We start from the raw sequence: 25,231 nt of genomic DNA on the forward strand, positions 1-25,231 counted from the left end.
TTGGGCGCTGATCATGTAGTTCACGGCCGCGGACGTCTTTCAGCACTCGCCTTTCGGCGATATCCTGAAGTCACTGAAGTCTCTCTCTTTATCAGGAGAACCCTGGCCGGACTACGGTCAGCAAGGTTGGGATTCGGACAATGAAGAAATTCAAAGCCCACCCACCACCCACTTGGTAGCCACTGTCGATGATTTAACCGACATGCTCGACTTCAACTCCTTCGACATTGACGGTATGGACGCCGATGAAGGAGACGATGAAGAATCAGCGCCTATCGAGCCCTAGAACGCCACCTCGTCATATGATGTACACATGGAGGACGCACCCAAAGATGACGGCGCGGAGCGAAAGAACGCACCGAAGGATTGTTCCCTTGAAAAGCAGTCAAAGCGGCGACGCAAGCGCCGCCCCAAATCCCGCCTCGACAGAAATAGCGATCACACTGATCCAGCGCTGGAGCAGGGCGAACCGCTGCCAGACAACGGCAATCCGGATAATCAAACCGAACAAACAAATCCTATCAATGATAATGGTCCGGACGACGTAACGCCGGACAGGCACTCGGAGCAGCAGAATGCCCGTAAAAGGCTCGTTGCCACCGCAAGGAGCCTCAAAAAGCAGAAGCGGAGGCTCAAGGCCGCGCAAAACATGCTCCAACTCAGATGGAGAAAAATACTCAACACTGTAGCAAGGTACGGAGACAATCGCCCCTCCAAGAGCTACCCAAAGCGGAAGCTGCTACCCAAATTCGATGAGGAGGCCTCAGACCCCCGACAACCAAATATCAAAGCAGCCACCTGGTCGGATAGACGACCCCTCTACCACCACAGAACGGCATTCAACGCCGCTCACAATGCAACACGTGACCCATGCGAGGGCTCGCACCCAAAGGACGGTGCAACAAGATCCATCTATGGACCACGCAAGCGCGCCCCAGCATACAATGCAACACAACAAACATCCGAACAATGCGGCACACCCAGCTACAGGGGTGCTGCACACCCCCTATGTTTCACCGATGAGGTGCTGGACCATGAATTTGCAGAGGGATTCAAGCCCGTAAACATAGAGGCATACGACGGAACAACATACCCTGGGGTCTGGATTGAGGACTATATCCTTCATATACATATGGCTCGAGGGGATGATCTCCATGCCATGAAGTACTTACCTCTCAAACTCAAAGGGCTAGCTCGTCACTGGCTCAAAGGCCTCCCCGAAAGCTCCATTGGAAGTTGGGAAGAGCTCGAAGACGCCTTTCGGGAAAACTTTCAAGGGACTTATGTCCGACCTCCGGATGCGGACGACCTGAGTCACATAACTTAACAGCCCGGAGAGTCATCCCGAAAGCTTTGGAATAGGTTTCTTACTAAAAAGAACCAGATTGTTGACTGCCCGGACGCCGAAGCATTAGCGGCTTTCAAGAACAGCGTCCGCGACGAATGGCTCGCCAGACACCTCGGCCAAAACAAGCCGAGAACGATGGCCGCATTAACAAACCTCATGACCCACTTTTGCGCGGGTGAGGACATCTGGCTAGCCAGATGCAGCACCAGCGACCCCAGTACATCTGAAGTTAGAGATGGAAACGGGAAATCACGGCGCAACAGCAATAACAAACGCTGGAATAAAGAAGACAACACGAAGGGCACGGCAGTAAATGCCGGATTCAAAGTCCCTTGGCCAAACCAAAAGCCGCCCTCCAAAGGCACCAGGGATGAACTGTCCAGCCTCAACAAAATTCTGGACCAAGTATGTCAGATCCATAGTACCCCTAGCAAACCTGCTAATCATACCCATAGAGAATGTTGGGTCTTCAAGCAGTCCGGCAAGCTTAACGCCATACACAAGGGGGAGGATACACCAAGTGAAGACGAGGACGAACCTCCCAAGCAAGACAAGGGGGAACAAAAGAAATTTCCACCCGAAGTCAAAACAGGAAATGTGTTACACGTGATCAAGAGAAAAAACAATGCGGCACTCCCTGAAAAATATACCCAAGTGCTTGTCACCGTGAAGTCCCGCCACTGGTCGTCTCAACCGTTCACCTTCGACCATCGTGATTACGCATCAAGTATCCGGCACGCAGGATGGGCTGCACTGGTATTAGACCCAGTAATTGGCGGATACCACTTCACATGAGTCTTGATGGATGGCGGTAGTAGCCTAAACCTAATATATCAGGATACAATCCACGGGATGGGGTTAGACCCAACACAAATTCACCATAGCAATACTACCTTTAAAGGAGTAACACCAGGCCCAGGGGCTCGTTGTACGGGATCCCTCCTACTACAAGTTATATTCGGCTCCCCCGATAACTTCCGTCGCGAGCATTTAACTTTCCACATCGCCCCGTTTAAAAGTGGCTATCAAGCACTACTCGGACACGAAGCTTTTGCTCGCTTTAATGAAATACCACACTACGCCTCCCTAACACTTAAGATGCCTGGTCCACGTGGCATCATTTCAGTGCACGGAAGTATCAAGCAATCTCTGCGCGCCGAAGAGAGTGAGGCTGCCTTGGCAGCCGCACACTAAAGGCGCCCGGACCAGCAAAAGCATCCAATAGGTCGTCAAGACCTCAGACACAACTAATCAAGTCCGGCGCCGCTACTCATATCGAATAAACGGTCACACCCCTATCTTTCAAAAGTACAAGGGGCTCAACGCACGCAGACGAGTGGCGATTTCTTCTTATCTTGAATTATACATGGTTTCTTTAGAAAACTATCCTTTTGCACGACAACCTTTTTACCTAAATTCCTCTCTTTTACAGATGAGCATCGTGCTACACCCGTCCAGGATACGGCACAATGGAGACACAGGCGCAGACGTGCAGCTGGGACCCGACCCAAGGATTCTTTTTAGATTAAGACCCTGCGTAAACCTTTTTTACTGTCTCTTGTTGATACATATCCACTGTTGGGAAGGATGCTGACGTCTTGGTATGTGGCCACGCCAGAACAATGCACGTACCTGGACACAAGGGGCTTCTTACAAAGGCCATTCTTCAAGCCCGGTTTATACCACAAAGACCGAATACCTTAGGGAGTGTTCGGCGTCGCGAGTTTGGCCCTATATGCATCAGCTCCGAATCATTGTCTTTGGTCAAATGTTGGGTTTCCCCGGCTCCTGTGTTTTGGTGCCTTACGTTCCGCTTTACCGGCTAAGGTAGCACCAGGAGAACTACTGCGATTGTGCCCTGGTTCATCCGGACAAGCACCTTAGTAGAGAAAGCCGAAAACTGACTGTCATGATCTAGCGTGAGACTGGTCAACCACTCGATGACCCATGGGAATGTTAGAATTCCTCCGTGTTAACGAAGGGCCGCTTTCCGGCCAGGCATATACGCACCCCGGGATCGGGAGAGTGCGGAGCCACCAGGGGCTATCTAGTAGCCCCACTGTCAAACTCCTATGGCTAAGTGAAAGTGTTGAAGCATTATAGTCCGGTTGCCTCGCTCGCTCCGCTATCACCTCCTTAATAGGACCAAGATGTTGGGTTAAGTGTGAACGCGTGTTTCTGCGAACACCTCCGCATTATATGCATGAGGGTTGAAGCTGACGACTGCAATCTTTCAGGTTATACACATGTATACATAAACGGCTGCCCAGGAGGCATCACATTACTTTCAGGCAAAAATATAAAAGTAGCCTCATAAAAATTTAAAAAGCATTTCGCTTACAATGAGATTACATGTCATTCAAACATAATAATTTTTTAGCACTGGGTCTCTATCAAACGAGCACCCTCAAGAAGTTCCTCAAAGTAGTGCTCAGCAGCCCTTCGACCTATGGTCGAATCCTGTGCTGCAACAGTGGTAGCATCCATCTCTGCCCAGTATGCTTTAGCACGGGCAAAGGCCATCTGTGCGCCTTCTATGCAACCGACCTCTTCATCGCATTTATGTGCGGCACCACATTGAGTACCTGCTGCACCAAGCTGAAATAGCTGCTCGGTTTTGACCTTCCCGGCCATAGTTTATCCACAACAGACCTCATGGAGAGTCCGGACAACCTATTTAGTTCGGCCCATTCGGCTAATTGGTCCGTCAACGAAAGCGGACGCTCGGGAGAAAGGAATTGCTTCCAAAACAGCTGGTCTACTTCACGGTCCGTCTGACTCTGGAAGTACTTGGCCGCATCGGCAGCACTCGCCGCCAGATCCATATACGCATCCTCCGAACTCCACAGCCGATCCAGAGGGGCGTACCGTGGATCTCCGTACTTCCTCTGCAGCATAAAGGACTTCCCGGCTACAATATCCCCGGCTTCCCACAGCTCCTCCTTCTTTGCCCTCATAGCAAAGCGGAGGTCTTTTCCCGTTATAGCAGCCTTCTCAAGGTCCGATGCCTTCACCTGGTTTTCCTTTTCAAGAGCCCGGCAACGGTCTATGGCGGCTTTTAATTCTACGGCCATATTGGCCATCTTCTTCCGGCTCTCGCCATGTGCGGCCTTCTCGGCTCGCAACTCTTCGGCCGCCTTCAAAGCAGCCGCATTACCCAATCTTGCTTGTTCCTTGGCTCAGGCAAGTTCCGCCCGCAAGGCTTCAACAGTGGCAGCTCCATCCGCAGTCATAACATGTTAAAAACACTGGCATCATACTCTTCCTACGTGGCGTTTACCAGACAAGGATACTTACCCCGCGCCTCGTCAAGCCTTCTGTTAACAAGCTCGATATTGGCATCTGCCGCATCCAACTGCCGTTCTAAATGGGCAAACTGGCTAGTCCGGCTGGCCACCGGAGCTTCCATCTCCTGCACATAAAGGCAGTATGGTTATTACCTGGGAGTATGATCCTCCGTTCGTCATCGTTTCCGACGACAACCAGAGTCTCAGGGGCTACTATCTACACAGGGTACACCTAACATGTGCAGGACTATTACACATTCCTTTTTACGTACCTCAAAGCCTGTCAGTAGACTCATCAAAGCTTCATGCAATCCGCTTTCGGCGGACGATATCCTCTCCATCACCATATTCATCAGCACACGGTGATCATTTGAGATGGCCGCTCGCCCCACCAACTCCCTCAGAATGTCCGATCGCACACTAGACGGCGCCGGACTCTTTTGTCTACTCTCTTTGGGAGCCAGACACTGGGAGCCTCGGGGATCAATTGGATCACCTTCTGGCCTCTCCGCACTCGGAGAGGCCCTCCGTGACGACACTTCAGGGTCGCCCACTTCCGGAGCGGAGGAGTCCGGAGGAGGCGTCTCGCTGTCCATCATCTCTGGAAGAAGATCCCCTGAAGACGAGCTCATTTGAGAGGGGCTAAGGCCCGAACTACACAAATATATGCGGTGGTTATTTTCTCAGAAGAAAAGGATGGCATATCTGTACTATTAAAGTTTTTGGGTCAGTTACGACTCTCGGGAGAATTGATCCCCCCGCGGACTTTGTGCGGCAGCAGCGCCCCCCAAGGTAGGGCCCCCAGTGGAAGATTTCTTCTCCCGTTTGGAAGCTTCGGCTTCCGAATTCCCGGGCACAGTCCTTTTCCTCTTCCGGTCGTCTTCCTTCATGGAGACGCTCGCTCCCTCGGTTAGAATAGGCAGCGTTGGGGGCCCGTGTCCGCCCGCATTACCCTCCACAGTATCTTCCTTCAAGGGATCCGGGCAAGGTGCGGTCCGGAGCATCTTTTCCAATACCGGATTCTCCAAACCCTCAGGGAGGGGGGTCGAACACCGAATCAACTTCGCCTTTGTTAGCCAGTCCTGGTCGAAAAAGCAAACTCTCAGAAATAACTTTGTAACGAAGGAAAGATAATATGTTCGGCCGGAAGATTCCTTACTTGTTCGGCGGCGCGGTTACTGCTCAGGCCACCGTCCTCGGTGATTTCCGGACACTCTACTTGAGGTCCGAAGAATGACTTATACATATCCTTGCGCGTCAGGCCGAGAAAATTTTGAATGGCACATGGACCCTCGGGATTGAACTCCCGCAAGCGAAGGGGATGACATTTGCAAGGCTGGACTTGACGAACCAGCATAACTTGTATTACCGCAACCAAACTAAGATTGTCGTTGAAGAGATCTCGAATGCGGCTCTACAGTAAAGGCACGTCCTTGGCTGGACCCCAGCTCAGTCCTCTGCTGATCCATGACATCAGTCGTGGTGGAGGGCCTGAGCGAAAAACGGGGGCGGCCGCCCACTTGGCGCTTCTAGGAGTCGTGATGTAGAACCACTCCTATTGCCACAATACAAACACCTCTAGGATGGAACCTTTGGGCCACGGAGCTCCCGTCATCTTGCGTATTGAGGCGCCTCCACACTCTGCATGTTGCCCTTCGATCACCATCGGCTTTACTTCAAAGGTCTTGAGCCATAAGCCAAAGTGGCGGGTAACCCAGAGGAAGGCCTCACATACGACAACAAAAGTCGTGATATGCAGGAAGGAGTCCGGAGCTAGATCATGGAAATCTAGCCCGTAATAAAACATCAAGCCCCTGACGAAAGGATCCAGAGCAAAACCTAGACCTCGGAGGAAGTGGGAGACAAACACGACGCTCTCGTTGGGTTTGGGAGAGGGGACGGCCTGCCCCCGGGGAGGCAGCCGATGCGACATTTCGGCGGTCAGATACCTGGCCTCCCTCAACTTTTTGATGTCTTCTTCCATGAAGGAGGAGGGCATCCATCGGCCTTGAAGGCTGGATCCGTACATGGCTGAAGGTTCGGAGCGCCTGACCTGAGGTTTGGGCGTTTGAGATTGAGGCGGGGAAGGATTCGATTGATCACGGGAGGGAAAAGGTAAAAGCTTTGCCCCTTTATAAAGAGGGTGGATATCAAGCGTCCTCCCCGTGTCTGTTTGGACTTGCCTATGATATAGGAGTCCTAGAAGTGGTTGGGTTACCCACGCCCGTATTTATGAGAATCCCGTAATAAGGGGACACGATCTCTGTTTTTACAAGACGTGCCAAGGGAACCACCTCGCATACCACGCTGAGGTGGGTAATTAAATGACTCAGATAAAGGCTCGGCCGTGGTGTGTCGCACCACGGGATACGTTAGTAGAATAGATTTGCGTAAATATTATTCTCTCTATGGAAGTATGTGGAAACTTATTTTGCCGAGCCGGACACTATCTTTGTGTTTAAGATCTTCTATGAAGTACTTGGAGGAGGAGCCCGCATTGCAATGCCGAAGACAATTTGCGCGCCGGACCCGTCGTCATTGAAGCCTGGTTCAGGGGCTACTGGGGGAGTCCTCGATTAGGGGGTGTTCGGATAGCCGAACTATACCTTCAGCCGGACTCCTGGACTATGAAGATACAAGATTGAAGACTCCATCCCGTGTCCGGAAGGGACTTTCCTTGGCGTGGAAGGCAAGCTTGGCGATACGGATGTTCAGATCTCCTACCATTGTAACCGACTTTATGTAACCCTAACCCTCTCCGGTGTCTATATAAACTGGAGCGTTTTAGTCCGTAGGACAACATACACATCAACAATCATACCATAGGCTAGCTTCTAGGGTTTAGCCTCTCTGATCTCGTGGTAGATCAACTCTTGTACTACCCATATCATCAATATTAATCAATCAGGACGTAGGGTTTTACCTCCATCGAGAGGGCCCAAACCTGGGTAAAACTTCGTGTCCCCTGCCTCCTATTACCATCCAGCCTAGACGCACAGTTCGGGACCCCGTACCCGAGATCCGCCGGTTTTGACACCGACAGAGGGCATGCATCGGCCTTGAAGGCTGGATCCGGACATGATTGAAGATCCGGAGCGCCTAACCTGGGCTTTGGGTGTTAGAACTCGAGGCGAGGGAAGGGTTCGATTGAGCACGAGAGGGAAAAAGTGAAAAAGTTCTCCCTTTATAAAGAGGGTGTATATCAAGCGTCCTCTCCGTAGCCGTTTAGGACTTGCCTATAATCTAGGAGTCCTAGACACGGTTGGGTTACCCACGACCACATTAATGAGAATCCCGTAATTAGGGGAACACGATCTCCGCTTCGACAAGACGTGTCAAGAAACCGCCTCGCATTATGTGTGGAGCTGGTTAAGAGAAACGGTTCGAATAATCACCGGGCCATGACATAACATCGTGCTGCCAAAGCAAGCCAGCAAATTAGATCTGCGAAAATATTATTCTCTCTGCGGTGGAATGTGGAACTTATTTTGTAGGGTCGAACACTATCCTCATATTCAAATTCTTCTGTGTATTCGGAGAAGGAACCCTCCTTGCAATGCCGAAGACAATACTGCGCGCCAGACTCATCGTCATTGAAGCCTGGTTCAAGGGCTACTGAGGGAGTCCTGGATTAGGGGGTGTCCGCACAGCTGGACTATCTCCATTGGCCGGACTGTTAGACTATGAAGATACAAGATTGAAGACTTCGTCTCGTGTCCGGATGGGACTCTACTTGGCATGGAAGGCAAGCTAGGCAGTACGGATATGGATATCTCCTCCTTTGTAATTGACCTTGTGTAACCCTAACCCTCTCCGGTGTCTATATATACCGAAGGGTTTTAGCCCATAGGACAACAACCAGAACATACAATCATACCATAGGCTAGCTTCTAGGGTTTAGCCTCTCTAATCTCGTGGTAGATCTACTCTTGTACTAGCCATATCACCAATATTAATCAAGCAGGACGTAGGGTTTTAACTCCATCAAGAGGGCCCGAACCTGGGTAAAACATCGTGTTCCCTGCCTCCTGTTACCATCCGGCCTAGATGCACAGTTCGGGACCCCCTACCCGAGATCCGCCGGTTTTGACACCGACAATGATGTCATGATAGAATTCACATATAAGATGACTGGCTAACTAGGGTGGCATTGCAAAATTCACATATATGATGCCTGGCTAAACAAGATGGCATTGCATGATTCACATATACGATAAAGAAACTAAACGAATGGCATTGACACAAAGCATGTCTAAACTAAGCAGATGACATCTTTGATGTATACAGTAAGCAATGCAAGGCACCATATGCATGATATTACCAACATCAGCATGCCAAGTTAGAGCAAAGACCTCATGGGGTAAATAGGAATGGTCTTCTGCTTCTGAATCCCCCTCAGAACAATTATCTTCCTCTTGATTACGATCCGAAATGGGTGGAGAGGGGGCTGCCTTTGCGCCCACCATGGACCAACGTCTGCATGAAATTTTATTGCCACACAAGGCTCGTCTCTTTTGATCTACATGTTCAGTTCCATTGTGTACAATAACTGACATGCATAGGAATAAAACATAGTGAGATTATGTAAGGAGTGCATGCACAAATCCGGAGTGATGGTAGCAAACTGTGGATAGACCCAAAACCAATGATAGCAGGTAGATAATAGCTTTAGTTAAAAAATACAGATAATGGCTCCTTTAATGTTTGTTTGCACCCAACATGAAACTCATAGTAGACACCCGAGATTAACTAGATAGTAGATAGATAGTACTGATTGCTGCCCCAATATGTACCCCACAACCATTTAAAAACTCAAGTTTCAGCATAAGTTTGGACCCGAGTCGGAGTCTAATAGGTGAACACGATGATAAAGTAGCATGTCATCATATTAGGCGATGCATAACGTAAGCAGACACGGAAGAGTGCGACCTCTCTTGCGGACCCGTGTAGTCTTCAAGGTCATCTGCTTAGTTGATTATGGTAATGCAGTTGTCGTGGCTGCCTGCGGCGGGGAAGAAGATCTGAGGTGGCGAAAGACAGTCTGGAGAGCGGATCACTGCTGTGGTGAACCCTTCCGTCATTGGAGCAGCTAAGCTGGGGTGGAACACAACACTGCAGGAGCGGGACAAACCACACAAGGTTTTCTTTGACACATATCTGTAACAGAAGTAATTGTGTAAGGGCTTGTTTGAATTTGAGGATTCTAACAATGCAGGGATAGGAAATAGACAGGAATATGATAGGAATGCATGTGCAAAATAGAGAATTTAAAAACACCGGATTTCTGCCAATCTGGGTGTTTTCATAAGAATTGGAAGATCATAGGATGCAAAGAAGCATGGTGAGATTAAGTCAAACCACAAGAAGTGTACAACCTCTTTGGCAAAGCCATGTCGATCTCAGCATGATTGGGTTGGCCGGTGAGGATGCTCCGACTGACTTGGCTGTCGGAGGAGGGGAAGAAGATCTTAGGCGTCTGGAGATGGAGCCCGAGGTACTGCTCCGCTGTGATGGAGGGTTTCATCGTTGGAGCAGCTCCAGTGAGTTGTACGATGCCGAGGCTGAAGCAGGACAAGAGAGACAACGTTAACCTGAGTGGAATTCTAATAGCATCTCCAATAGATGACGTAAAATACATAACCACAAAGTGCTAAATGTATACATCAGCCGCTCATCTCTGAACTTAACTGTAGAAACTGAATTTAACTATCGAAACTAAACTTAACTATCAAAACTGAATTTTGTTGTCGAAACTGAATTTTACTATCGAAACTGAACGCACTAGAGGTGAGGCTACACGTCAGTCGACTGACTTTTTCATCTCTTGTTAGCTGATTTTGCAGCCGTTGGATACGAAATCAAGGGCCTGCAGTTCATCTTCAACCTCCACCCCCCTGAGCCACCAGCGACTACTGGCCAAACAGCCGCCCCACGCCGCCCGTGGCCGGTGGTGCACCGCCCCACCCACCCCGAAAACACTCCCCTACGCCGGTCCGCTGCTACCCCGGCCATCCCTCTAGGCCCCCCGTGCCGAGCTTTTTCTCCGGCGATCCCCACGCCACTGCCCCACCAGCGCCGGCGACCACCGCCCCCACCCTGAACCCTAAGATAGATAGTGGGGTACCTCTCCGGCAAGCCCCCCTCCCCGCTGCGGCTTGTTCTTCCTTAACTCCGACGAGCCCCCCACCCCCTGAAAATCAATTGACCCAAAAGTCGATCCAGTCGACTAAAGTGTAGCTAAATCGGAGCAGCATCGCAAGCAAGAGCAAGAGCAAGAGCAGCAGCACGAGCAAGAGCAAGAGCAGACCAGGCAGGGGACCGAGAGCAAGAGCAGAGCAGCAGCGCGAGCGAGAGCTAAAGCAGCATCAGCTCCTACTAATGCGGACGTCGCCGCCGAGGGAGCGACGCCATGGAGTAAATGGCCGGTGACGCCGCCGTGGATGGAGCCGCGCCGTGTTGGCTCAGGACCGAGTGCCGGCAGCACCGTGAGATCGAATCAAGAAGAAAATGCGGCAATTAGTGTACAACCTCTTTGGTGGCGCCGATTAGGCTGCACCTTCATCCGAGGAAACGGTGATGATGATGCTCTTCCGGTGGCGCAGTTGAAGACGGCGGTGTGGGAATGGAGGTGGCGCGAAAGACGAGGGGAACATCGGGGCAGCTCCTTGGAGGTGGAGGACGGGGTGGCTGAACCGGCGGGACGACCAAATCGACGACGGATCCTCATCCGGTATGGTGATGAGGGACGTCAAGGTGTTTCTGTGGACGACATCATCGGGGAAGAGGCTCTGGCTGGGTGGCGGACGGAGGAGGGTGTGGGGCTCGCGAGTTTTCCCGGCCTCAGTGTAGAAATGGGTGCGCGGATGGGATGGGAGTGGGGAACCATGGCTTAGGGACGCGCTTGTCCGAAATGTGGGGTAAGTTACAAAAGTACCCCCACCGATTTGAGGCGGTTCTTTCGGTTCAGGGGTATCATGGGAATTTCGCGTGTCGGGATTTCACAGGAGGTGGGAGTTTTCGTGCACGTTGTAATTTTGGAATAGCAAGGCGCTAGTTGAGATGGAGGGAGTTGTCGGAGCACAACAAGACAAAGATATATCTTAAATATTTCGGGCTAACAAGGCGCGGGTTGAAATTTCCCGACAAGCCTAACATGTACTGTACCAAATCAATTCGCACTACAAATGTCATTCAAAACTTTGAATTCATGTTATGTTCAATTAAAATATTTCGCTACGTGTATAATGTATGCAACCTACTACTTAAATGAACGTTTTAGTGCATTCCAAACGTATATACTACCGCTTCAATATGAACTAAATTTGAATTCATTTCTCTATTTGAATAAGATCTATAATAATGATTGTTGTGAAGTCAAAGCATTTGAATTCATTTCTATGTTTTAATAAGATCCATAATCATCATTATTGTCAAGTTAAACCATCGTTTGAGTATTATCTTCACAGCACACCACATGATTAGTCTCGAGTTACATATGAACTATGTGTACTATATGAACTCGAACTCGATTTTTTGAATCCACTTTATGTTGATTTCAAATCACAGTACATTTCAAGCTCTAGCTAGAGCTTCATAATCTAAACCATGTCTCATATGTATAATGTGTTTATCACATTATGTATGGTGCCCCGCCCCCTACGCCTATGATACGTCTCCATCGTATCTACTTTTCCAAACACTTTTGCCCTTGTTTTGGACTCTATCTTGTATGATTTGAATGGAACTAACCCAGACTGACGTTGTTTTCAGCAGAATTACCATGATGTTGTTTTATGTGCAGAAAACAAATATTCTCGGAATGACTTGAAACTCCACGCGAGGTCTTAGAAAAAACAATAAAAAATCCTCGCCAAATATGAAGACCAGGGGGCCCACACCCTTTCCATGAGGGTGGGGGGTGCGCCCCCTACCTCGTGGGCCCCCTGTTGACCCTCCGACGCCAACTCCAACTCTATATATTTGCTTTCGGTGAGAAGAAAATCAGAGAGAATAAATCATCGCGTTTTATGATACGGAAGCCGCTGCCAAGCCCTAAAGCCTCTCGGGAGGGCTGATCTGGAGTCCGTTCGGGGCTCCACAGGGGGAGATTCGTCGCCGTGATCATCATCAACCATCCTCCATCACCAATTTCATGATGCTCACTGCCGTGCGTGAGTAATTGCATCATAGGCTTGCTGGACGGTGATGGGTTGGATGAGATTTATCATGTAATCGAGTTAGTTTTGTTATTGTTTGATCCCTAGTATCCATTATGTTCTGAGATTGATGTTGCTATGACTTTGCTATGCTTAATGCTTGTCACTAGGGCCCGAGTGCCATGATTTCAGATCTGAACCTATTATGTTTTTATCAATATATGAGAGTTCTAGATCCTATCTTGCAAGTGTATAGTCACCTACTATGTGTTATGATCTGGCAACCCCGAAGTGACAATAATCGGGAGCACTCTCGGTGATGACCATAGTTTGAGGCGTTCATGTATTCACTATGTGCTAATGCTTTGTTCCGGTTCTGTATTAAAAGGAGGCCTTAATATCCCTTAGTTTCCAATAGGACCCCGCTGCCATGAGAGGGTAGGACAAAAGATGTCATGCAAGTTCTTTTCCATAAGCACGTATGACTATATACGGAATACGTGCCTACATTACATTGACGAACTGGAGCTAGTTCTGTGTCACCCTATGTTATGACTGTTACATGATGAATCGCATCTGACATAATTATCCATCACTGATCCGGTGCCTACGAGTTTTCCATATACTGGTTTACGCTTATTTACTTTTCCATTGCTACTGTTACAATCACTACAAAATACCAAAAACATTACTTTTGCTGTGTTTACTTTTGTTGCCGCTACCACCACTATCATATTACTTTGCTACTAAACACTTTGCTGCATATACTAAGTTTCCAGGTGTGGTTGAATTGACAACTCAACTGCTAATACTTGAGAATATTCTTTGCCCCCCTTGTGTCGAATTAATAAATTTGGGTTGAATACTCTACCCTCAAAAGCTGTTGCGATCCCCTATACTTGTGGGTTATCAAGACTAATTTCTGGCGCCGTTGCCGAGGAGCATAGCTCTATTCTTTGAGGCACTTGGGATTTATATCTGCTGGACACTATGAAGAACATGAGAGATCCAAAAACCAGGATTTATCCCTCAACTACGAGGGGAGGTAAGGAACTGCCATCTAGCTCTGCACTTGATTCACCTTCTGTTATGAGCAAGTTTGCGACACCTACATCTGCTTCTGCTATTCGTTCTGACATGTTGCATGTTATTGATGATGCCACTTCTACTATGCATGATACTACTGTGCCACTTAGTGATTTTCTAGAAGAACAAATTGCTAGGGCTAGAGAAAAAGAAATTATTGAATCTGAATATGATGATGATAGTGATGATGAAAATATGCCTGTTATTCTTGAGGGTTATTTATTTGATCAAGATGCTTCTTTAGCTATTTTAGCTTGCAGAGATAGATATGAGCTTAAGAGGTTATTAATTAAATGGAACAAAGAATCACTTAGAGATAAAATGAAACCCGATCCTGCTTTTGCTACTTCACCTATATGTGTTCCTAATAAAGATTATGAATTCTCTGTTGATCCTGATATAATTGCTTTGGTTGAATCTGATCCGTTTTATGGCTATGAATCTGAAACTGTTGTGGCACATCTTACTAAGTTAAATGATATAGCTGCCCTGTTCAATAATAATGAGAGATCACGTTACCTCTATTTACTCAAAATATTTTTGTTCTCATTAAAGGGCGATGCTAAGATATGGTTCAATTCTCTTGATCCTGGTTGTGTGCGTAGTCCCCAGGATATGGTTTATTACTTCTCTGCTAAATATTTTCCTGCTCATAAGAAACAAGCTGCTTTGAGGGAAATATACAACTTTGTGCAAATTAAAGAAGAGAGTCTCCCACAAGCTTGGGGGAGGCTTCTCAAGTTACTTAATGCTTTGCCTGATCATCCTCTTAAGAAACCTGAAATACTTGATATTTTTTTTATAATGGACTAACCGATGCTTCCAGAGATTACCTGGATAGTTGTGCTGGTTCTCTTTTCAGGGAAAGAACACCGGATGAAGCTGAAATTCTATTGAATAATATGTTGACAAATGAAAATAATTGGGCACCTCCTGAGCCACCTCCTGAGCCAACTCCTGCTCCAATTACTGAGCCTATTCCTAAACCAACTCCGAAGAAGAGAGGTGTTCTATTTCTCAGCCCCGAAGATATGCAAGAGGCAAAGAAATCTATGAAAGAAAAAGGTATTAAAGCTGAAGACGTTAAGAATTTACCTCCTATTGAAGAAATACATGGTCTTAATTCATCGCCTGTTGAAGAAACTTATGATCTCAATCATTTATTTACTGAAGAACCTCCTGATCCCGATATCCCGACATAGGTAGTAAAGGTGAACTTAAACTTATTAGCAAACATGCTTCTATGGTCACCACCCAAGTAGAACAAGTACTTAAAGCTCAAAAAGAAGTGCTTAATGAAATGAATAGTAAGAAAAATGATTATGCTGTTAGAGTGGCTACTAGAACTGGTAGAATGACTCAGGAACCTTTGTATCCTGAAGGCCACCCTAAGAGAATCGAGCAAGATTCTCAAAGAAATAATATTGCTGTTCCTAGTTCTTCTAAAAAGAAGAAGAAGAAAAATGATAGAACTGTGCAAACTTCTAGTGAACCTATTGCTGAACCACCTGATAATCCAAATGATATTTCTATGTGTGATGCTAAAACACAATCTGGTAATGAACATGAACCTAGTAAAAATATTAATGATGATGTTCATGATGATGCTCAACCTAGTAATGATAATGGTGTAGAAATTGAACCTGTTGTTGATCTTGATAACCCACAATCAAAGAATCAACATTATGATAAAAGAGACTTTGTTGCTAGGAAACATGGTAAAGAAAGGGAACCTTGGGTTCAGAAACTGTCGGGACCCCGATTCCAAGTCACATCGATCTAGCCAGTAACACCTCATATCACATTGCGGCCTCACGCACGGTATCCCACGGGTGTCGCCTTACCATGGCCCGAGACCGTTTGCGCCTTTTGGCTTACGTATATGATAGTGTCGCTAGCATCCATATGATAGAGAACCCAGGCCGACATGGCTAGTCGTGGACCCAAAGTGGTACAGACCTATGGAGACAGGCATACATGAATCACATCGAACATGTCGGTCATTAGCGAGTGAATCTGGGTTGTAGCACTTGGCTCACAGGACTCCAAGGATCCCGGGCTGTAGCAGGCTAGGCAGGACTCCGGATGTCACCGCGTGACATTTCCCCGAAGGGACAGACATAGGAACGAAGTGAAACACATGCCGGCCAGTCAAGTGTCCTGAGCAGTAGTGCTGGGCTAGCAGGACTCCGGTGAACCGGGCTGTAGCGGACTACTATGGCTCGAGGAACACTAGCCTACATTTCCCCATAAGAAAGGCTGCCAAGGATAAACAACTAGATTGTCGGATCCCACTCATACCAAGCATTTCAATCATACACACAATATGCCCGATATGAGTACATACAACATGGCATCACAACAAAAACTCTACAAATCAAGTACTTTATTTTAAAAGGCTCCGAGGAGCCATACATAACATATCCATACAGGTAGCGGTCACACGACCCGACACTCAAGTCATACAATCATACAAGAACATGCGGAAGCAACTAGTCTGAGTACAGACACTAGAAAGAAAGAAGGCTTCTCGAAGCCTGTCTATCTACATAGGGCCCTCCATGGCCAGGATCACCACCTGGGTGGCTAGTCACTCGTCGACATCAAGGTCTACGTAGAACCCATCGGAGGGGGCGGTGTTGTCGTCTGAAAACAGTAATTAAGCAAACATGAGTACAAAGGTACTCAGCAAGTCTTACAACAGAACCTACTATACATGCTCATTCTCAAGAAGGTGGTGGAGTTATTGCAGCAAGCCAGCTTTAACTCTTGGCTAAACTATCCTACGAGACTCCACTAGTAAAATAGTTTTCGCACACGAGTCCACTAATCATCAACACAATACTCCACCGGGGATCCTCCCTCGTCATCCTACGAGAGGGCCATCCTCGGTACTCACACTTATCTTGAGTCTTTTAGTAGTAACCATTAATTTGTCTATGAACTGTATAGGCAACCAAGTAGTCCTTTACCGCGGACGTGGCTATTCGAATAGTTTTATACTCTGCAGGGGTGTACTTCATCACACATGTTTTCACCACTTAGCGTCTGCACACGACATGTGCTCGGCAGACTTCAAGCGAAAACCGACATGGGTGTAGACCACGACCTGACTAACCGCACAAGTCTCTAGTCCAGGTTTATCGCCTATTCGGGTTCCATCCGCAAGGAAATCCGTCCGGGGTGTCCTCAACGGCCCTAAACGATGTGTACAGGGTCCCGAGACACCAAACGGGCACCCGACATACCCGACCACAATGTATATACCGCATCATAGCCCACCCCTAGGGTCAGTGCTACGCATGGCCGCCAACACATAACCTACAAACACCAGAAACTAGTTGCAACTCCTGGACAGAGGGCGAGAGGGGTCAGTAAGTCGAGCGGGGTCATATTTCAGGGCCCAATGTGTGGTAGCTGAATCTTAAATCACACACACAGATCTCAGTTCTTATGGACGGCCTCAATGAAACAACCCACCATGTACTCCTACATGGCCTCTCATCGATACCTTTACCAAAACATGTTCAGCACATCCCTCACATTACTAACATAATCATTTCACTCTAGCCCATCACCCAGATGAACCAGACCTGACACAACTCTAAGCATAGCAGGCATAGCAAGGTAGGAATCACATACATGGCTCAATCAACTCCTACACATGCTAGTGGGTTTCATCTAGTTACTGTGGCAATGATAGGTCATGCAGAGGATAAGGGTTCAACTACCGTAGCACACAGCAGTTTGAATCGCGTTGTCTTAATGCAGTAAACAAGAGCAGAAGCGAGAACATGGGTTTGTATTGGAATGATCAATGGGTTGCTTGCCTGATGTAGTGGTAGTAGGGTACTGCCCTTCAGATGGATACTCGGGGTTATCCTCGGAGGCAGAACCTACCACGAAAGACACATCAAACATAATCAACACATTAGAATATGCAACAATATGATGCATGCTATGACATGGCAAAATGAATGTGTCCTGCCTAATGCAATGTGAAACAAGTTGAAATGGGTCCATTTGAACCAAAGATTCAAATGGAAGTTAAAGTTCTTATGCTTAAAAAGTGTATTAGCCCGTTTCACCTAAACAGCAAGGTTAAAGTGGTTTGTCATGCATGAAACCATTACAGATGGATAGATTGAATTTTTCTGATCATTTTTCATATATAATTTGTTTGATTTGGAGCTATGGTTGATTTTCTATGATTTTTAGAAGTTTTGGCTATTTTCTGGAATTTCCTATATAGGAATAATTCCAGTAATTGAATTAATGCGTCAGCATGACATAGGTGTGACGTCAGCGGGTCAACTGGGTTGGCCAGGTCAAACCTGACTGGTGGGCCCTGTCTGTCAGTGACTCAGCTAACTAACAAGATTAAATTAATACTAATTGACTATCAGTGGGGCCTGGGCCCACATGTCAGTGACCTAACTAACTAAAATTAGTTAACACTAATCCTAAACTAATTAACAGGTCAGCCCCACCTGTCATAGGCTCAGGGGGGAGGTCAACTTGGGCCCACGCGTCAGTCCACGGTCAAAAAGTGGTCAACTCGCCGGCGGCTTGACACCGGCGACGACAGACGCGGCGGAGGGGCTCGGGTTTTGCACTTCGGCGACCAAAAGGACGATGGAGACCATCTACGTGATGCGGGGAGTGAGCCGCGTTGAGTGGTGGCAGTGCGTGGAGCTGGGGTGGCCGGAAACGTCACCGATGATGAGTTCGGCGGCGGCCGGAGCTCGGGTGAGGTCGAACTAGTCGCTAGGGCGCATGAAGAGGCGCGTGGTTTGGTGCGTTGAGCTCCTGGGGGTGCGGTAGGACTAGTGGATAGGGTGGCGCAGCCATTGGGTGGCCGGAGCCTCGTCGGCGACGAGCTCCATGGCGGCGCATGCGGGTCAGCTATGTGCGGTCGCTAGGGGCTCGAGAGAGGGAACAGAGAGGGTGGGGAGGTGGCTGAGCTCACGGGGGTCACATCGAGGCAGTCAGCGAGGTCGGGGACGAGCTGATGCGGCGGGGACGGCGAAGGGGATCTCCGGTGGCCAGAGTTGAAGACGAGCTCGGTGGAGCGTCTCCGGGGCGAGCGAGCACTCGGGGATGGGTCGAGGCGAAGCAGTGGACAACGGCGGAACCTTTTGGAACAGCGAGGCAACGAGTGGATGGCGGTGGCTGCGGGTTTCACGACGGCGCGGGCGCGGCTACGTCGGCCATGGCGTCGAGGGAGCGAGGGAGAGAGACAGGGGGGAATGGGCGTGTCCAAGGGCTCGGGGCGTCGACGTGGAGGTCGTCCAGACGTCCAGGGGCGTGGGCGGCAAGCAGGTGGGGCCGTGGCGAGCTCAGGCACGCCGGCGTCACCTCCCTGCCTGCCAGGCGGGGGAGAAGCAGCTGGCTGGCGCGGGCCAGCACAGTGCTTGGCCGCCAGGTGGTCCGGCTGGTGGGCTAGGTGGGCTGCGCCAGGTAAGTTCCTCTCTCTCTCTCTCTCTCTTTTATTCTGTTTTTATTTATTCTATTATTTTTGTAACTTCAGGGCTTTATTAAAAATGCCAGGGCATTTCCAAAAATCATAAAATTAATCATGGCTACTGCTTAGAATATATCCAACAGCAAACATTTTAGTTTATGATTATTTGAGCATTTAAAATATTTTATAGCATTCAAATGCCCAAATGCAAATACTATAAGAATTAATCCAATGACCTTAAGATCTCCTAGAAAAATGTGCACCATTTTTGTCAAGGGTTTTAACCCAAAACAAAAAGGGTGGGCTTTTTAGAAGGGCATTTCAGGTTCATTGAATTTTTTTAGTAAACCCTATTTGTTCCAGGGGGGGGGGTGCTGGGGGTTCTGTCATCCCCATTTCAAATTTAACATAAATTTAAACATGATGCACATGTTCAACCAATCCTAATGCATGACTAACACAGGGATGTGACAGAAACCCATGCCTTTTCCTCTGAAACCATCCAAGAAAAAGGATGAAGAGGATTTTGAGCGCTTTGCTGAAATGATTAGGCCTATCTTTTTGCGTATGAGATTAACTGATGTGCTCAAAACGAATCCTTATGCTAAATATATGAAAGATATCATTACTAATAAAAGAAAGATACCGGAAGCTGAGATTTCCACCATGCTTGCTAATTATACTTTTAAGGGTGGAATACCAAAGAAACTTGGAGACCCCGGAGTACCTACTATACCTTGCTCCATTAAAAGAAATTATATTAAAACTGCTTTACGTGATCTTGGAGCCGGTGTTAGTGTTATGCCTCTCTCTTTATATCGTCGACTTGACTTGAATAAGTTGACACCTACTGAAATATCTTTGCAAATGGCTGATAAATCAACTGCTATACCTGTCGGTATTTGTGAGGATGTGCCTGTTGTGGTTGCAAACGTTACTATTTTAACGAACTTTGTTATACTTGATATTCCCGAGGATGATAGTATGTCTATTATTCTTGGAAGACCTTTTCTTAATACTGCAGGGGCTGTTACTGATTGCAACAAAGGCAATGTCACTTTTCATGTTAATGGTAATGTGCATACCGTACACTTTTCGAGGAAACAACCTCAAGTTCATAGTATCAACTCTATTGGAAAAATTCCATCGATTATATTTGGAGGTTTTGAATTTCCTCTTCCTACGGTCAAGAAGAAATATGATATTCTTATTATTGGGGATGTGCATATCCCCATTGAGGTAACTTAGTGTTATTCGAAATTTCTCCGGTTTCATGATTATCAGAATGAGTTTGTTAACAAGACTTGATCAACCTTGTTAGCGGATTCTTTTTAATGAGCATGAAATGGATGAAACTAGAAGCACAACCTTCTGTACCCTCTTTATATTTTCTGTTATTTATATTAAATAAAGTAAAAAATAGTATTTTTCTGTCTGTTTCCTGACTTATCCATGCAATATAAAAATATCCCGGAAAAAAATCCTCAGAATGCCATGTGTCGGTGTCAAAACCGGCGGATCTCGGGTAGTGGGTCCCGAACTGTGCGTCTAGGCCAGATGGTAACAGGAGGCAGGGAACACGATGTTTTACCCAGGTTCGGGCCCTCTTGATGGAGGTAAAACCCTACGTCCTGCTTGATTAATATTGATGATATGGGTAGTACAAGAGTAGATATACCATGAGATCAAGGAGGCTAAACCCTAGAAGCTAGCCTATGGTATGATTGTTGTATATGGAGTTGATTGCCTACGGACTACAACCCTCCGGTTTATATAGACACCGGATAGGGTTAGGGTTACACAGAGTCGGTTACAATGGTAGGAGATCTTGAATATCCGCATCGCCAAGCTTGCCTTCCACGCCAAGGAAAGTCCCATCCGGACACGGGACGAAGTCTTCAGTCTTGTATCTTCATAGTCCAGGAGTCCGGCTAAAGGTATAGTCCGGCTACCCGAACACCCCCTAATCTAGGACTCCCTCAGTAGCCCCTGAACCAGGCTTCAATGACGACGAGTCCGGCGCGCAAATTGTCTTCGGCATTGCAAGGCGGGTTCCTCCTCCAAGTCCTTCATAGAAGATTCTAAACATCAAGAGTAGTGTCCGGCTCTGCAAAATAAGCTTCCACATATTGCCATAGAGAGATAATATTAACACAAATCAAATCTGCGGACGTATTCCGTAGTGCGTCATCACACTACGGCCAAGTCCTTTACTCGAATTGTTTTTACTTTTCCACCTCAGCATGTTTTGCGAGTCGGTTTCCTTGGCACGTCTTGTCAAAGCAGAGATCGTGTACCCCCTTTACGGGATTCTCATCAATACGGACGTGGGTAATCCAATCGCGCCACTTATCATGGCGCTTGGGAGGCAAGCGAGTTTTACTAGGCAGGTGGGGACGCACAACCGCATCCGCCCATATAAGGGGATAAGGATCCACCTTTTTACCTACGACTTCTTCCTCCTTTTCCTATCCATCTCCTGTGCACTTGAGCTCCAGCGCCCAAGCCCGCACTTCCCACCTCAACCTTCTCCAGCAATGTCCGGAGCAGGAGGCAAGTGGATGGTCTCCTCCGTCACGGAGGGCCATGTCAAAAAGCTAAGGAAGGCCGGATACTTGTCCAAAGACATCGTGCACCGACTTCCCGAGGAGGGGCAGCTTCTCCCCACCCCAAGGCCCCATGAGAGGGTAGTATTCCTTCCCCACTTCCTCCACGGACTGGGTTTTCCACTCCGCCAATTTGTCCAGGGGCTCATGTTTTACTATGGCCTGGATTTCCACGATCTGGCCCCGAACTTCGTCCTCAACATCTCGGCATTTATCATCGTGTGCGAGGCTTTCCTTCGCATCCGCCCCCATTTCGGCCTCTGGCTCAAGACCTTCAACGTCAAGCCCAAGGTGGTGCACGGTAGCCAGGCGGAGTGCGGAGGCACCATGGCAGGCAAGATGGCCAACGTCCTATGGCTCGAGGGCTCCTTCGTGGAGACCCTGAAGGGGTGGCAATCGTGGTGGTTTTACATCACCGAGCCGCGTGATCCGAAATGGATCGCAGCCCCGAGTTCCGATCCGGACCCCCCACGCGGCTTATGTCCTAGAAAGAGACGGGCCTGTCATGGGGCGACGAAAAAGAGGTGACCGGACTGCAGACATGCATCCAGTCCCTGGTGAGCAAGCTGATCAAGCTCGTCAATGTAGTCCAGGTTATGCTCGTCCGCCGGATCCTCCCGTGTCAACAACGGGACTTTAATCTGTGGGAGTTCGACCCGGCGCAGCACCAAACCCTTAACAGGCTCTTCGACACGACGTATGAAGACGTCTGGAAGGTGCTAACCAAAGGCACCGAGGCTCCCACATCCGCTTCCGAGGACCGCGGATATAGCTCGCGGCGTCACGCTAGCGAGGTAAGCTATTTTCACCTTTTACAGGATGTTAAGTTTTTTCATAGTCTGACTCTATGCGGGATCTAAACTCCCTCACCTTTGACAGGCTTGGCAGGCGCAGTCCGGATCGATCAACTGTCCGGCTCCCTTGCCCGAAGGCCCAGCCCCTGCTCTCCTAGTGAAGCTACTGGTTCCGGCGCCTTATGTGGTGCCGGAGAAGAAGGCCAAGAAGAAGAAGGCCACGGGGACTCGAAAGAGTGCCCGTAATGTGGTGGTGTCGGACTCGTCATCCGACGAGTCCGAGGCGCTCTCCTCCCGTGAGAACGAGGAGGAGGAAGAAGAAAACTCTCCCCCTCCAGCGGGGGGAGGAAAGAAAAGGAAGGCTGCCCCAACGGGGGAGGCCGAAGGGTCCAGGAAGAGAAAGACCCCTCTGCCGAACTACTCCCCCGACACCGAAGAGGATGAAGAGGAGTGGCCAGATAGGGCCAAGCGTCCAGCGAAATCGTAAGTATTCGGATATCAGAGTAACTCATGACGTTCCTTTGTCGCACAGCTTTCCCTAATGTCGAACATAATTATGCAGCCCGCCTCGAGCCAAACTCAACGAGTCGTCGAGCGGCTCCCTGGCTTCATCGGACGTGAACTCAGTTCCACCCGCTGTCTCCCACCGCACCGCGGACGACGCTGAAGTGGCGTCGCAACGAGCTTCGGGGCGGGAGGAGGTGGTCCTGGAGGAGCCGCAAGGCGACCTCCCGGACCCCAGGAGTAAAGGGGACAAGACCCCCCAGGGCTCCAAGTCCAGCTTTGTGCCGGACACCGCACCGGAATCTTCAATAGTTCCGGACCGCGGTAGGCGAACTCCTTGCAAGAGGAGCAAGCCTTCTGAGCCGGCGGCCTCCATCCAACCGGAGGTGCCGGACAATCTGCTTGAGGTGCTTGATGGCGCCTCCATCGACGAGGAGCACCGTACTATTATGAGTACGGTGATCCAGAAGGTTCAGTCCGCCAAGAGCGGACTGACTGAAGCTTGCGCTAGCCTTCTAACAGGCTTCGAGGTAAGTAAAAATATATAAAAATAGTACCGCATAGACAGTAGCCCCTGATGCTCCGTTTGGCGTTCGGAAAGAAAAGCCGAATAGAGGATCTAGTAAATTTCGCAGGAGTCTAACAATAAAGAGTCAATATGCATGTGCAGGCTTCGCTGCTATCCACCACCGCACTGACTGCGGAGGTGGGTGTCTTGAAACAGGACCTCAAGCGGACCGAGCAAGAGCTCGGCCTTGCCAAGCGGCAGCTCGAGGAAAAAGAAGGTAGGAAATACCTTACAGAAAAAGTGCCTATAGAGAGGCGTGATTGCAAAAAATAACAGGATTGTACTGCTTATTATAGGGGCCACGACTGAGGTGGCGACCCTCAAGCAGGCGCTATCCGAGGCCGAAAAGAAAATGGCCGCGGAGCGCACCGAGCAAGAGAAACTTGGGGCTCAGGTCAGCGAGGTGGAGCAAGAGCTTCAGGCTCTCATGAAAAAAGATGAGAGTTTGGAGCTTGAGTCAAAGACCCAAGCGTCCGAGCTCGCGGCGGCCCTTGAGACTGCCAAGTCTTCCAAGGACGAAGCCCAAAAGGCCCTCCAAGAGTTGGAGGAGATGAAGAAGATAGCAGCGGGTAAGGCATTCTTTATGCAAAGCAGAAATATAAAAGTAAACTACTTGTTACTTACCCGAATCCGGAGTTCTCCAGGGGCATTCACAGATCTTCCCCGCAGTGTATCCGACGCCGCTGCATTCTACCGAGCTGAAGAGGGCAGCTCGACGCAGAAGGTGTTCTGGTCTCAGTATGCTAAGGCCGGACACCCTGTGCCCTTGAGCGACCAGCTGAAACAGCTGATCGAGCTCCACAAGGCGGCCGAACAGGCCATGATGGGCTTCATAGTTCGGCTGTGGCCTGGAGAGGCCCTGCCTGGGAGCTACTTCGGGCTGGTGCGGCGACTGGTGGAGGCCGGTCCAAGGCTCGAGGTCATCAAGCGCTCCATCTGCATCGAAGGTGCCCGTCAGGCCCTTGCCCGTGCAAAGGTGCACTGGGGTAAGCTGGACGGTGAGAAGCTTGTGAAGGACGGGCCGCTGCTGGGGAAGGAGCATCGCAAGCCCGAGAACTATTACAAGGATGTTCTTGCGGGTGCCCGCCTTGTGGCGGATGAATGTACCAAGGATGTAATTTTTGAATAAACTCGCTCGTTTTTATCTTGTGCGCTGAAAACTTGTTCATGGGCGCTTAAGCAATGCTTGTTGAATTTAAAATCTTATTTTCTGTGCGCCCGTTTATCAAAAAATTGAGAGATGGCCAGTCGTCGGCTTCTGCCCCCATGCCACTAGTGCTGGGGTGTTCGGGATAAACCTGAGCGCTCTTTTTCCCATAGTTGGGTCCTTCGAGGGAGGCGCTCAGCACAACGAACCAGGCAATCGGACTATAATGCTTGAACACTCTCAATTAGCCATAGAACTTTATAATTTTAAA

This window comes from Triticum dicoccoides, chromosome 7A (genome assembly GCF_002162155.2).
Source record: "Triticum dicoccoides isolate Atlit2015 ecotype Zavitan chromosome 7A, WEW_v2.0, whole genome shotgun sequence".
Lineage (NCBI taxonomy): Eukaryota > Viridiplantae > Streptophyta > Magnoliopsida > Poales > Poaceae > Triticum > Triticum dicoccoides.